The 15,997-nt window shown below is 44.6% G+C and overlaps 1 protein-coding gene across 3 annotated transcripts in view; it reads left to right on the top strand.

The window, feature by feature from the left end:
- The window catches only part of RHBDF1 (rhomboid 5 homolog 1), a 161,564-nt gene that overhangs the window by 53,983 nt on the left and 91,584 nt on the right, over positions 1-15,997 (top strand). The window contains exon 1 of one of the 3 annotated variants that reach the window (XM_040440306.1): positions 13,711-13,714. The exons of the other annotated variants lie outside the window; for them this stretch is intronic. The gene's annotated coding sequence lies outside the window, so the exon portion shown is untranslated. Of the gene's footprint in view, positions 1-13,710; positions 13,715-15,997 lie in introns of those variants that run through there. 3 annotated transcript variants of the gene reach the window in all.

Below are 15,997 nucleotides of genomic sequence, written 5' to 3'. Positions count from 1 at the left end.
ACGCTCACCACGCAAGACTCCATTGCTGAACAAAAAGCATGTTCAAGCACGTTTAAAGTTTGCTCAACAACATTTAGACAAGCCTGTGAAATACTGGAAGAATATAGTCTGGTCAAATGAGACTAAAATTGAACTCTTTGGATGCCATAATACACACCATGTTTGGAGGCCAAAAGGTACTGCATATCACCCCAAAAACACCATACCAACAGTGAAGTTTGGAGGTGGGAACATCATAGTGCGGGGCTGTTTTTCAGCATGCGACACTGGCAAACTTCATATAATTGAAGGAAAGCTGAATAGACAAAAGAACCAAAACATTCCTGATAAAAATCTGCTGCCGTCTACCAGGATGATGAAATGAGGGTGGACATTTCAGCAAGACAATGATCCCAAACACACAGCCAAGGAAACTCTCAATTGGTTTCAGAGAAAGAAATTAAAGCTGCTAGAATGGCCCAGCCAATGCTAGAGTGGCCCAGCCAATCAACTGACCTGAATCCAATAGAAAAACTATGGAAGGAACTAAAGCTCAGACTTCATAGAAGAAGCCCACAGAACCTTCGGTATTTGAAGAGTGTTTGTGTCGAGGAATGGGCCAAAATCACTCGAGCAATGCATGCGACTAGTTTCTCCACACAGGAGGCATCTTGAAGCTGTTATCACCAACATAGGCTTTTGTATGAAGTATTAAATACATTTTAGTATGTGTGTTCAATACTTTTTTCCTGTGTCATTTCTCATTATTACACATAACTAGGGATGAGCGAATCGTCTTCGGATGAAACATCTGAAGTCGATTCGCATAAAACTTCATTAGAATACTGTACTTCAAAAATTTATTTCTACTGTGGTACTTTGGAACAGAAACCGAGTTCGGGAAAAGGTTTTTAACAGTAGAAATTAATTTTTGAAGTTATTACCTGGAATCTCGCGAAACTTTGCAAAGTAATAACTTCGGCTCATCTGAGCCAATACATGGATGCAAATGACACCATTCAATACATACACTTTCTTAACAATAATTAATAAATAAAGACAAACAAAATTTGTGGAATAAAAATGGCCGCAATGCTTTATTAAGGGTAACCTCAAAATACATATTTCAATAAATAACTGAACCACAATTAAAACCAACAGATCATTAAATTAAGCAATACGAAATTGTACTAATCACCGAAGTCCACTCAGCAAATAGCTGAGTGACACAGCCTCTCTAACAAAGCAAAGCGACAAAAACATTAACACAGGGAGGGAGGGCGGGGCGACGATCCGGTCTAGACAACTGGCCCAGAATCGCCGCTGCACCTGCAATATAAAGACAGAGCACTTCCCGCCACAGTAACAGCCACCAACCAGGGTCCCCGAATCCCCTCAGCAACAGCAGCGGGCCAACCAGCTGAGGCCCCAGCTGTCACCAGGGTATACAGGTAAACCAAAACACTCAGCCTGAGGAACCTGTAAGAAAAAGCGGGAAAGACAAGAAAACACAACAAAAGGGGGGGAGAGAGAAAGGCAGCCATAATAATAATGTACCATCCACATATGTGAGGTGCCATTGCCCCCATGTGTCCCCCAAGCGAAACGCTCTGGGGGGCCCTCTCATTCTAATACTGTATTCTGAAGTTGCAAATTAACTTCAGATGTTTCATCCGAAGTCGATTCGCTTATCCCTGCACATAACTTCATTTATGGACTTCTATGGTTTGACTTCTTTGCCTGTGTGGATTGGATGGGAATTTCATGTCAATAGCACCTTTAGAAATATATTTCCTTAGAAAATACTTATTTCACCCACTGTAAATGTCCTTATACTAAATTACGTTTTGTTGCTCTTTATTCCAGTGTTCCTCGGGATGGAGCAGAAATTTGAAAAACCGTTTTAACCCTGGTAGGTTTAACCCTGACTGTTCAGCTGGCCCCCAGTGCTTTAAGTATTAGTCTACTTTCACACGTTTTGGCTTTCCGTTTCTGAGATCCGTTCAGGGCTCTCACAAGCGGATCAGTTTGCATTCTAAATTCTTCTGAATTGAAAAGGATCTGCTCAGAATGCATCAGTTCAGTCTCCATTCCGCTTTGGAGACAGACACCAGATCGCTGCTTGCAGCGTTTTGGTGTCCGTCGGATGAAACTGAGCCAAACGGACCCGTCCTGACACACAATGTAAGTCAATGGGGACGGATCCGTTTTCACTGACACAATCTGGCACAATAGAAAACGGATCCGTCCTCCATTAACTTTCAATGGTGTTCAAGACGGATCCGTCTTGGCTATGTTACAGATAATACAAACGCATCCGTTCTGAACGGATGCAGACGGTTGTATTATGTGAACGTCCATGACGGATCCGCACAAAACGCAAAAGTAGCCTAGTGGTAAAGTAATGGAACAATGTGCTAGTAAGTAGATTGTACAACATTTTATGATGTATTTGTTCTATTTCTCTATCATGGCCTGCCAAGAGGATTGATTGCTTAGGTTCAATTGCATTGATAACATTTCTGACTCAGAAAAGTGTCATTAGCATGGCAGAAGTTTTCTCTAGCGTTTGAACTCTTTACTTGCAGAGTGTATTATCAGTTCATTCAAAGATGCTTGGCATGGGGCAGCAAGACTTCCAGCAAGCCTAAGCCATGTATTTCTTTCACTGCCCTCACATTTCTCGTCTTTCCCGTTTTGGGCTAAGGTTGTGGACTTTGTGGTAAATTTTATCCAGTATTATTTTATGCAGCAGAATAGGAAGGACTGTGAGAAGTGCCTGTAGTGTCCTTGCAATGTTAGAAAAGGTTCTCCAGGGGTTATCATTGAGATACAATATGGAGAATCACTGCTCTACTATATAGATATCGGGCAGTTGAGCAGTTGACCCAAGTTGTTCATTAAAATCATTTGTCCTTCACAGAGCTTCCAAGTGATTATCTTAAGATTGCCTCTACTACTTTCTATGTACAGATATTCACTGTGAAAGCCCCTTCAGGATCAGCTGCTCCGCAGTATGAGGGGGCGACAGCTGGTTGCAGGATTGCTACATATGTCACTCTTCTGGTTTGTAGGTGGGATGACTTAATACAGCATCCCGACAAAGACAATTCAAAAGGAGATTTGTACCGGCATGTTCACAGTCACATGAAATCTGTGAGCCTGCATAAATAATTTGGATATTTTGGTAGTAATGTCAAGTAAAAACCAGTCATGTAAAAACCTCATGTGATATAGATTAAATACCCCAGATAAACAACAATCCTTCTAGTGATGTGGCTATAGACTCTAGAATTGTTCCAGATCTGTATGGGATGTACGGTATCAAGATAAGCCTTATTTCTCATGCACATATTAAAAGGGTCATTAATATCAGATTGGTGGGGGTCTGACTCCTGGCACCCCTGCCGATCAACAGAAGGCCGCAGATTCTTCCCCTCATTGTTTACCTGCTCACCGTCGCCATCACAGCAGTGATCAGTATAATTACCAGAAGCTGTCCTATTCTATGGGACGGCACTGTAGTATACACTTTAATAGGAAGGAGCCATCCCATAGAAGTGAATGGGACGGCTTCTTGTAATTAGACCAGCACACCAGGGCGATGTCGACGGCGAGCAAGTAAACAATGAAGTGAAGGCAGCGCTCGCAAGGAACGTGGCCTTTTCTTCACACAGCTGATCGGCAGGGGCGCTTAGTGTTGGACCCTCACCACCCTGATATTGAGTCCTCAATATTAAAATCCCAGAAAATCCCTTTAAAGGGAAGGTGTCACCAGATGTATGCTTCCCTGTGTGAGGACAGCATAAGATAGTGACTGACACCATAATTATAGGTTGTCACTTTTTTCTTTCAGTAGTTTCCCAGATCTGAGCCAGGAGTCCTTGTATTCATGAGCAGCAAGCTCCCCTGCCCTCCTGTTGCTGATTGACAGATTTCTTCCTTTTACTGTTCATACAGAGGGAGGTGGTTTTAATCTGGACAAACTTAAAGGGCCTTTCCAGTGTCTAGATGATGATGACCATAGCAGATCAATGAAGGTAGGACACCTGACTCTAGGTGTCACGGATGGTGTACAGGAAACAAGACAATGCAATACAATTAATGACTCACTGGATCCACAACTAAGGAACAAAAGGGAGACCCCTACATGAGACCTGCCACTCTCCCTAATTGCTCAGCCTATGCGAACACCCCAAAGGTGGATGGGCGCATATCCACGTACCTCGGTTATCTAATACCTGAAGACCCTACAATAGTGAGGGGACACGACCACCGGCTCCCTACACTAGACACGGAGGGAGTCAGGGTCTCCTAAGATCCAGCAAACAGAAAATCACAAATAAAGGAACAGCACTTATCTTGCAGAGGACTGAGAAATAGAAACAGCATGCACACACACTCCAGGAAGTTGTATAAGCCGCACACTACTGCATTATGGGGAGGAACTTAAAGGGAAGCAATCAGTCCAACTGCATGACAGCTGAGATAGACTAACGAGATGAGGAACTAAACCAAAACAAAGAAACTCAAGGAGGAGGATCTGAAAAGCTCCTGTCAGAGCCTCTCAGCTGTCTGGTTGTGACAGTACCCCTCCCTCTACGAGTGGACTCCGGACACTCAGGGCCCACCTTCTCAGGATGGGACCTATGGAAAGCCCTGATGAGACGAGTGGCCTTAATGTCCGTCACTGGGACCCACATCCTCTCCTCAGGACCATAACCCTCCCAATGAACGAGGTACTGGAGGGAACCGCGGACAAGACGAGAATCCACAATCCTAGAGACCTGAAATTCAAGATTTCCATCAACCATAATCGGAGGAGGAGGCAAAGGTGAGGGTACAATAGGTTGAACATAAGGTTTCAATAAGGACTTATGAAAAACATTATGGATCTTTCAAGTCTGAGGAAGATCAAGACGGTAGGCAACAGGATTGATGACAGACAGGATCTTGTAAGGCCCAATAAACCTAGGACCCAACTTCCAGGAGGGAACCTTCAATTTGATATTCTTGGTAGACAACCACACCAGATCACCAACATTCAGGTCCGGACCAGGCACACGTCTCTTATCTGCCACACGCTTGTATCTCTCACTCATGCTCTTTAGATTATCCTGAATCTTTTGCCAAATAGATGACAAAGACGAGGAGAATCTGTCCTCATCAGGTAAACCAGAAGACCCCTCTCCCGAGAAAGTCCCAAACTGCGGATGAAACCCATATGCACCAAAAAATGGTGACTTATCAGAGGACTCCTGACGACGGTTATTTAAAGCAAACTCAGCAAGGGACAAAAAAGAACACCAATCCTCCTGATTCTCCGCCACAAAACAGCGCAGATATGTCTCCAGATTCTGATTCACGCGCTCTGTCTGGCCATTCGACTGCGGGTGGAAAGCAGAAGAGAATGACAACCGAACCCCCAAGCGAGAACAGAAAACCTTCCAGAATCTGGAAACAAACTGCGTGCCCCTATCAGAGACTATGTCTGAAGGAATACCATGCAATTTGACAATGTGGTCAATAAATGCCTGCGCCAGCGTCTTAGCATTGGGCAAACCAGGAAAAGGGATGAAATGCACCATTTTGCTAAAACGGTCCACCACCACCAGAATCACAGTCTTCCCCGAGGAACGAGGCAAGTCCGTTATGAAGTCCATGGACAGATGTGTCCAAGGACGGGAAGGAATGGGTAAGGGAAGGAGAGGACCTGATGGCCGTGAATGAGGGACTTTGGCACGAGCGCAAGTCTCGCAAGCTGCCACAAAACCCTCAACCGACTTACGAAGCGCAGGCCACCAGAATCTCTGAGCGATGAGATCCACTGTGGCTCTTGCCCCCGGGTGCCCAGCAAGGACCGTATCGTGGTGTTCCTTAAAAATCTTGTGTCTCAAAGCGAGAGGCACAAACAACCTCCCAGGAGGACAAAGATCAGGAGCCTCTGACTGGGCTGCCTGCACCTCTGCCTCCAATTCAGGAAAAAGAGCAGAGACCACCACACCTTCAGCCAAAATGGGACCCGGGTCTTCAAAATTCCCACCTCCCGGAAAACAACGTGACAGGGCATCTGCCTTCACATTCTTAACCCCAGAGCGGAACGTGACAACAAAATTAAACCTTGAAAAGAACAAAGACCATCTGGCCTGTCTCGGGTTCAGACGCTTGGCTGACTCCAAGTAGGCCAGATTTTTATGGTCAGTAAACACGGTAATAGGGTGTCTGGCTCCCTCTAGCCAATGGCGCCATTCCTCAAAAGCCAACTTGATGGCCAACAATTCCCTATCTCCCACATCATAATTTCTCTCCGCGGAGGAGAGTTTCTTTGAGAAAAAGGCACATGGTTGCCATTTGGCAGGAGAGGAACCCTGAGACAAGACCGCACCCACCCCTACCTCAGAAGCATCAACCTCAACTATGAAGGGTAACGAAATATCAGGTTGTACCAGGATGGGAGCGGAAGCAAAACTCTCCTTGATATTAGAAAAGGCCTTACGCGCCTCTACCGACCAGGAAGAAAAATCTACCCCCTTTCTGGTCATATCAGTGAGTGGTTTAACAACAGAGGAATAATTCAAAATAAATTTCCTGTAATAATTGGCAAAGCCCAAAAAACGCATCAGCGCCTTCTGATTCTCAGGAAGCTCCCACTCAAGCACAGCGCGGACCTTCTCGGGGTCCATGCGAAAACCAGAAGCGGAGAGAAGAAACCCCAGAAATTGAATTTCTGGAACCGCAAACACACATTTTTCCAGTTTTGCGTATAATTTATTCTCCCGCAGGATGAGCAAGACCTGACGTAAGTGTTCCTTATGAGTCTTGAAATCAGGAGAAAAAATCAAAATGTCATCCAAATACACTAATACAAATTTTCCCATTAAATGATAAAAAATGCTGTTCATGAAATGCTGAAAAACGTCTGGGGCATTCATCAAACCAAAAGGCATAACCAAATTCTCAAAATGGCCCTCAGGGGTAATGAAAGCCGTCTTCCATTCGTCTCCTTCTCTGACCCTGACCAGGTTGTATGCCCCTCTTAGGTCTAATTTGGAAAAGACTTTAGCCCCAACAACCTGGTTAAACAGGTCCGGGATCAGAGGAAGCGGATAAGGGTCACGAATAGTGATACTGTTCAGCTCCCTGAAATCCAGACAAGGTCTTAAAGAACCATCTTTTTTCTTAACAAAGAAAAAACCAGCGGCAACAGGTGACTTCGAGGGTCGTATGTGTCCTTTTCTCAGACTCTCAGAGATATAAGCACGCATAGCGACCCTCTCAGGTTGGGAAAGATTGTATAAACGAGATTTAGGCAGCTTGGCGCCTGGGATGAGATTAATAGGGCAATCGTACTCCCTGTGCGGGGGCAAATCCTGAACTCCACTCTCAGAGAAGACATCCGAAAATTCAGAGAGGAAAGGTGGTACAGTCTTAGTAGAAACCTCAGAAACAGATGTCATGAGGCAATTCTCTCTGCAAAAGTCACTCCAACCATTTATTTGCCTCGCTTGCCAATCAATGGTGGGGTTATGTTTAGTGAGCCAGGGTAGCCCCAACACTAGAGGAGTAGGCAAGGACGAAACATGACACATCCTCAACATGAGCATCACTCACAATTAAACGAATATTGTGAACTATGCCCTTTAATGATTTCTGAGAAAGTGGAGTGGAATCAATAGCAAAAACAGGAATATCCTTTCCCAAAGTGCATACCTGGAAACCATGAGTTATTGCAAATTGATTATCAATGAGATTGACAGCTGCTCCACTATCCACAAAAATCTCACAAAAAATGCTCTTGCTCTCTAGCGCCACCCTAGCAGGCAGGACAAAACGGGAACTACAAGCAAACTGAAAACCTTCAATTTCCGCCTCAACCCTGCCAATAGTAACCGATGGAACATTTTTAAAAGATTTTTTCCTTTTTGTTTCTTTATTACTCCCAGAAGACTGCCTGAATCTCCTAGAGGGACAAACATTTGCCAAATGATTTATACCTCCACAACAAAAACAAACCCTCCCATGCGGGCTGAATCTTCTATTGTCAGAGGCAATCAACCCCAGCTGCATGGGCTCCTGCTCAGAAGGGGCTGACAGCGACTGAGACCCCTGCGCACAGAAAGAGATCGCTGCACTGTCCCGTGACTGAGTATGACAGGAAGGAGAGATCTCTCCTCTCTCTCTAAGACGCCTGTCAATACGAACGGCCTGAGACATAGCAGAATCCAAGGAGGTAGGTCTCTCATGAAAGGCAAATGCATCTTTCAATCCCTCTGAAAGACCATGGCAAAATTGACTTCGGAGTGCAGCATCATTCCAACCAGTATCAGCTGCCCATCTCCGAAATTCTGAGCAGTATATCTCTGCGGATTGTTTACCCTGGCATAACAGACGTAGTCTAGACTCAGCCAGAGCAATACGATCCGGATCATCATATATCTGACCCAGGGCTAAAAAGAATTCATCCACTGAACGGAGGGGCCGTGCCCCCTCCGGCAGTGAAAAGGCCCAGGATTGAGCGTTACCCCTGAGCAGCGATATAATGATCCCCACCCTCCGTTCTTCATCACCAGAGGAATGGGGAAGAAGGCGAAAATGGAGTTTGCAAGCCTCTCTAAAACGCACAAAATACTCACTACCCCCGGAGAACGTATCCGGGAGCGAGATCTTAGGCTCAGAACAAACTCCATGAACGCAAGCTGAACCGGTCACTTGAAACTGAGAAAAAGTCTTACGGAGATCAGCTACCTCCAATGAAAGACCCTGGAAGCGCTCAGCCAAAAGTGAAACCGGATCCATGCTTGAGACGGTTTTGGCGGCTTATAATGTCACGGATGGTGTACAGGAAACAAGACAATGCAATACAATTAATGACTCACTGGATCCACAACTAAGGAACAAAAGGGAGACCCCTACATGAGACCTGCCACTCTCCCTAATTGCTCAGCCTATGCGAACACCCCAAAGGTGGATGGGCGCATATCCACGTACCTCGGCTATCTAATACCTGAAGACCCTACAATAGTGAGGGGACACGACCACCGGCTCCCTACACTAGACACGGAGGGAGTCAGGGTCTCCTAAGATCCAGCAAACAGAAAATCACAAATAAAGGAACAGCACTTATCTTGCAGAGGACTGAGAAATAGAAACAGCATGCACACACACTCCAGGAAGTTGTATAAGCCGCACACTACTGCATTATGGGGAGGAACTTAAAGGGAAGCAATCAGTCCAACTGCATGACAGCTGAGATAGACTAACGAGATGAGGAACTAAACCAAAACAAAGAAACTCAAGGAGGAGGATCTGGAAAGCTCCTGTCAGAGCCTCTCAGCTGTCTGGTTGTGACACTAGGGTTGCACCCAGTATTGAATTATCGATACCCAATCTATACTTTTGTACTGGTATCGATTTGATACCAGGATTTGCCTTTTACTGATACTAGGCTGCGCTACTGCACAGCCTAGTATCACAGAACATGGCACGTGCTGCTCTCAGTGCGCGCCATGTTCTCCTCAGCAGCACAGGCGAGAAGGAGTCTCTCCCTCCCCACTGTGCCGCTGCCACCAATGACAGGAGAGAGGGGAAGAGGAGGGGAGGGTAGATAACTAACGTTTACTTCAAATAAGGAGGCGGGTGCCGGCGGCAGAATCACATAGCCAACCTCTATGCCAGGGAGCTGTGATCAGGGCTGCAGGGAGAGTGTGAAGTCCTATTCACCCTAATAGATCTCTATTAGGGTGATTATGACAAGGGATTAAAAGATCCCAGGTTCTAGCCTCTAAGGGGGGAAATAGTTGTAAAAAAAAAGAGTAAAAGAAAAAATTATTAAGTATAAATCACCCCCTTTCCCAATTTTACATAAATAAACATATTACATATCGCCTTGTCCAAAAAGTCCAAACTATTAAAATATAAAAAAAATATCTCCTATGGGGTGAACATCATAGCAGAAAAAAATAAAAATAAAAACTGTGGCATTCTCAATTTTTTTGTCACGTTGTACCCCCAATAAATAGGATAGGACTATTCGATTATGGGCCGGACGTTACATAAAATGCGGAATGTACGCGGCTTTTTTGGTATTTTATTTTCTGTGTGGTATTGAATGGTATCGAGTATCACAATACTTTTTTATGGTACCGAAATCAAAAAATTTTATATCGTGCATCACAAACCCTACCTGACACCCACTTATCAGCTGTTTCCAGCAGCTGCCAGCATCAGAAACAACTCATGAAGCCATAACGAGACAGCTCTGTATATTGTGAGGTGGTCGTGTGGTGGTCATGTGGTGGTCACTTGACCTGGTATTTGATGTCCCCACCGATCTGATATTGATGAGTTATCCTGAGGATAGATCATCATTATCTAGACTCTGGAAACCTCCTATAAAGTGTAGTTTCACCACTTGCGACCTACGCAACCTGTCATTTTGAGTTTTAAACACTATGCAACATACTACCAGCCTGAGCATGTAGAATGATACTACCAAGATATTCAACCCCATACCAAATCCTCATAGAATGAATAGACCAAATATCCACCACTGACACGGCATGCTAATGACTTAATAACTTTTTGGGTGTAGCACATTACTCATATTGAATATAATATTCATCATAATAGCAAGAGATTACGTGGTTGACAGGTTTAATGCCCTTTGAACTTCCTCCACTTTCTTGTACAGTTCACAAGGGCTCCTTGTGAGCACAATAACCCAAACTGGGTCTATGGCCTTGAGCTACTTGTGCCACATCCTGATCTTCCTAAATGCTTGTAACTCCAGAAACCTGGGCCCATCAGACCAGGCAAGGTCCTTTTCAGTTCACTGTCGACAGCTGATGGGATCAGGAGCAGATGTGTTGTGATTTGGTATACTGTTTAGCTAGGCGTTTCAAGAGCTTGTGTCTTGTAATGCCTCACATACCAATTACTCAGTGCACGTCGTGTCAACCAGGACTATCGACCACAAGTTGCCATATGCTGTTCTAGTGCGTTATGGAGTTTATTGTGGGATATCAGTGTTCCTCCAAAGAAAGTATGTAACCAGGATGTATGTTTTTATGTCAATGACCCATTAATGGACATTTATGCTTGTCTGCTAAATGTAGGAGGAATACAGGAGACATTTATGACCAAATATACATCACTTTTGTGGCGTATATCTGGCGCAGATTCTGTCACAGGCCATGTTGCAGCAGGTCTAGAAAAGGGCAGGGAAGAGGATGGGCCGGTATGCCCATCTCATTCATCATTTTCTACTCCTGGTTTAGCATACAAAATGGTCTAAATGTAAGACAAGAACATTTAGAATCGGCGGTGGATATGCTGAAGCTATGTAGAGGCCGGCACCTCTACATAACTTAGTCTGAAACTCCAGTCCTAATAAATGTGTCCCACGGTGCATAGTGGTAAACGGTCGTCCTCAGTTAGCCACGGCACGACATACATGTGACTAGCTGACAAACCCAATATGGCAGATCAACCTTTTGGTGGACAACATTAGACAATGTGTTTTTGAAATATAATATAGGGTACGGTCACACAGGCCTGAATTTCTGCTGCAGCATTAGTAGTGGATTTGCTACAGATTCTTAAGATCTCAAAGTTATCACAAAGCCCTGCACGGTTACTTTACTAGTTGTCAGCAATTAAAAGAACGCAGATAAAATGTAAAGAGACTTGAGACCATTGTGAAATGTAGAGAGCCGAAACGTGTTATTCATGTGATAAGGCTACTTTCACACCTGCGTTTAGGTGCGGATCCGTCTGGTATCTGCACAGACGGATCCGCACCTATAATGCAAACGCTTGTATCTGTTCAGAACTGATCCGTTTGCATTACCATGAAAAAAAAATAAAAAATTGTAAGTCAGGACGGATCCGTTTGGCTCAGTTTCGTCAGAGGGACATCAAAACGCTGCAAGCAGCGTTTTGGTGTCCGCCTCCAGAGCGGAATGGAGGCTGAACGGAGGCAAACTGATGCATTCTGAACGGATCCTTATCTATTCAGAATGCATTGGGGCTGAACTGATCCTTTTTGGGCCGCTTGTGAGAGCCCTGAAACGGATCTCACAAGCGGACCCAGAAACGCCAGTGTGAAAGTAGCCTTACACTCGGGCACTTCTGAATCCTAAAGTGATATTCTAGACAAAAGCTTAAAATACAGTTATTTTCCAGAGCAGTCGTCTCATACCCACATTTTCACCTACAAGGTTCCCTGTGTGAGCCACATCAACCACTGCTAGAAGTCTCCTATTGATCCCTAAATCAGTGGGAACCATTGGGGCTGGGATAGGTGCTTCTGCTCTGGCAATAGCTGTATTTTCTGCTATGGTCTGGAGAATTACTAAAGGGCATCTGTCAGCAGATCTGTACCTATAAAAATGGCTGACCTGTTACATGTGCACTTGGCAGCTGAAGACATCTGTGTTGGTCTCATGTTCATATGTGCCCACATTGCTGAGAAAAATAATGTTTTACTATATGCAAATGAGCCTCTAGGAGCAACGGGGGCGTTGCCATTACACCTAGAGGCTCTGCTTTCTGCACTTTTATTGACAGTGCCAGGCAGTGTAATCATCATAATGCCTGGCCTTATCAATCAAAGTGAAGAGGGTGTGGCAGGTGCAGAGAGAGCTGAGCCTCTAGGTCAGGGGTGCACAACCTGCGGCCCGGGGGCCACTGGAAGTGTAACTAGACATTATTGGTATACAATGTGTGTTTAATATGCCATAAGTACAATAGTTCTGTTAATACACCTTTAAATTTTAATTTCGGCCCTCGTCATTGGTTCAGTCTGGCAATGTGGCCCCCAACCAGGAAACGTTGTGCACCCCTGCTCTAGGTGTAATTGCAAAGCCCCCGTTTCTCCTAGAGGCTCTTTTGCATATATTAAAATGCAATTTTTCTCAGCAATGTGGGAACATATGAACATGGGACCAACACAGATGCCTTCAGCTGCCAAGCGCACACGTAACAGGTCAGAGATAGGTTTCATAGGTACAAATCTGGGGACAGATGCCCTTTAACCTCTTAAGGACACATGACGTACCGGTACGTCATGATGTCCTGGTACTTAAGGACACATGACGTACCGGTACGTCATGTGTTGTTCCGATCACTGCCGCCCGGCCGGCAGTGATCGGAACCCGGTGCCTGCTCAAATCATCGAGCAGGCACCTAGGCTAAATGCGCCGGGGGGTCCCGTGACCCCCCCATGTCGGCGATCGCGGCAAACCGCAGGTCAATTCAGACCTGCGGTTTGCTGCGATTTCTGCAGTTTCTGATCCCTGCGGTCCCTGACCGCGGGGATCAGAAACTTTAGTATTCCTAAAATAGATCTGTATCCCTCCCCCTGCACCCCCCGAGTGATTTTAGCCCGGTGGGAGGTGCAGGGGGAGGGTTGCGGGCAGTGCGGGCGGTGCGGGAGGCGGGCGGTGCGGCAGGCGGGATCGCGATCCCCCGCCCGCCTCCCCTTGTATAATCGTTGGTTTCTAGTGGGTATACCAGGGTGCCAGCACATTGCTGGCACCCTGGTATAAACGGCTGACATCTGCGATGCGATGTCAGCCGTTAACCCTTTCCATACAGCGGTCCGTACGGACCGCTGTATGGAAAAGGTTAACAGCGCAGGGAGCTCCCTCCCTCTCCCATCGGGGGGCTGCTGTGCCTTTGCAGCCCCCCGATGGGAGAGGGAGAGAGCCCCCAGAGAGCCCCCCTCAGCCCTGTGCTTACCCTTCCCCGTCTGCGCAGTTCTGAGCAGACGGGGAAGGTTCCCATGGCAACAGGACGCCTCTCAGGCGTCCTGCTGTCCATGGTGCTGAACAGATCTGTGCTGAAAGCATAGATCTGTTCAGTGTAAGTAAAATACAGTACAGAACAATATATATTGTACTGTACTGTATTATACAGACATCAGACCCACTGGATCTTCAAGAACCAAGTGGGTCTGGGTCAAAAAAAAAGTTAAAAAAAGTGAAAAAAAAGTAAAAATCAAAAAACACATTTATCACTGATTAAAAATGAAAAAAATAAAATTCCCTACACATGTTTGGTATCGCCGCGTCCGTAACGACCTGATCTATAAAACGGTTATGTTACTTTACCCGAACGGTGAACGCCATAAAAATAAAAAATAAAAAACTATGATGAAATTGAAATTTTGCCCACCTTACTTCCCAAAAAAGGTAATAAAAGTGATCAAAAAAGTCGCATGTACGCCAAAATAGTACCAATCAAACCGTCATCTCATCCCGCAAAAATCATACCCTACCCAAGATAATCGCCCAAAAACTGAAAAAACTATGGCTCTTAGACTATGGAAACACTAAAACATGATTTTTTTTGTTTCAAAAATGAAATCATTGTGTAAAACTTACATAAATAAAAAAAAAAGTATACATATTAGGTATCGCCGCGTCCGTATCGACCGGCTCTATAAAAATATCACATGATCTAACCCCTCAGATGACCACCGTAAAAAAATTAAAATAAAAACGGTGTAAAAAAAGCCATTTTTTGTCATCTTACGTCACAAAAAGTGTAATAGCAAGCAATCAAAAAGTCATATGCACCCCAAAATAGATGCCAATCAAACCGTCATTTCATCCCGCAAAAAATGAGACCCTACTTAAGATAATCGCCCAAAAACTGAAAAAACTATGGCTCTTAGACTATGGAGACACTAAAACATTTTTTTTGTTTTAAAAATGAAATCATTGTGTAAAACTTACATAAATAAAAAAAATAGTATACATATTAGGTATCGCCACGTCCGTGACAACCTGCTCTATAAAATTACCACATGATCTAACCTGTCAGATGAATGTTGTCAATAACAAAAAATAAAAACGTGCCAAAAAATCTATTTCTTGTTACCTTGCCGCACAAAAAGTGTAATATAGAGCAACCAAAAATCATATGTACCCTAAACTAGTACCAACAAAACTGCCACCCTATCCCGTAGTTTCTAAAATGGGGTCACTTTTTTGGAGTTTCTACTCTAGGGGTGCATCAGGGGGGCTTCAAATGGGACATGGTGTAAAAAAAAACTGTCCAGCAAAATCTGCCTTCCAAAAACCGTATGGCGTTCCTTTCCTTCTGCGCCCTGCCGTGTGCCCGTACAGCAGTTTACGACCACATATGGGGTGTTTCTGTAAACTACAGAATCAGGGCCATAAATAATGAGTTTTGTTTGGCTGTTAACCCTTGCTTTGTAACTGGAAAAAAAATATTAAAATGGAAAATCTGCCAAAAAAGTGAAATTTTGAAATTGTATCTCTATTTTCCATTAAATCTTGTGCAACACCTAAAGGGTTAACAACGTTTGTAAAATCAGTTTTGAATACCTTGAGGGGTGTAGTTTCTTAGATGGGGTCACTTTTATGGAGTTTCTACTCCAGGGGTGCATCAGGGGGGCTTCAAATGGGACATGGTGCCAAAAAAACAGTCCAGCAAAATCAGCCCTCCAAAAACCAAACGGCGCACCTTTCACTCTACGCCCCGCTGTGTGCCCGTACAGTAGTTTACGGCCACATATGGGGTGTTTCTGTAAACAGCAGAGTCAGGGCAATAAAGATACAGTCTTGTTTGGCTGTTAACCCTTGCTTTGTTAGTGGAAAAAATGGGTTAAAATGGAAAATTAGGCAAAAAAATGAAATTCTCAAATTTCATCGCCATTTGCCAATAACTCCTGTGCAACACCTAAAGGGTTAACGATGTATGTAAAATCAGTTTTGAATAGCTTGAGGGGTGTAGTTTCTTAGATGGGGTCACTTTTAGGGAGTTTCTACTCTAGGGGTGCATCAGGGGGCTTCAAATGGGACATGGTGTAAATAAACCAGTCCATAAAAATCAGCCCTCCAAAAACCATACGGCGCACCTTTCACTCTACGCCCCGCTGTGTGGCCGTACAGTAGTTTACGGCCACATATTGGGTGTTTCTGTAAACGGCAGAGTCAGGGCAATAAAGATACAGTCTTGTTTGGCTGTTAACCCTTGATTTGTTAGTGGA

This window comes from Bufo bufo, chromosome 7 (genome assembly GCF_905171765.1).
Source record: "Bufo bufo chromosome 7, aBufBuf1.1, whole genome shotgun sequence".
Lineage (NCBI taxonomy): Eukaryota > Metazoa > Chordata > Amphibia > Anura > Bufonidae > Bufo > Bufo bufo.
The sequence above is the reverse complement of the archived record's forward strand: the minus strand, read 5'-3'. Positions and strand labels throughout refer to the sequence as shown.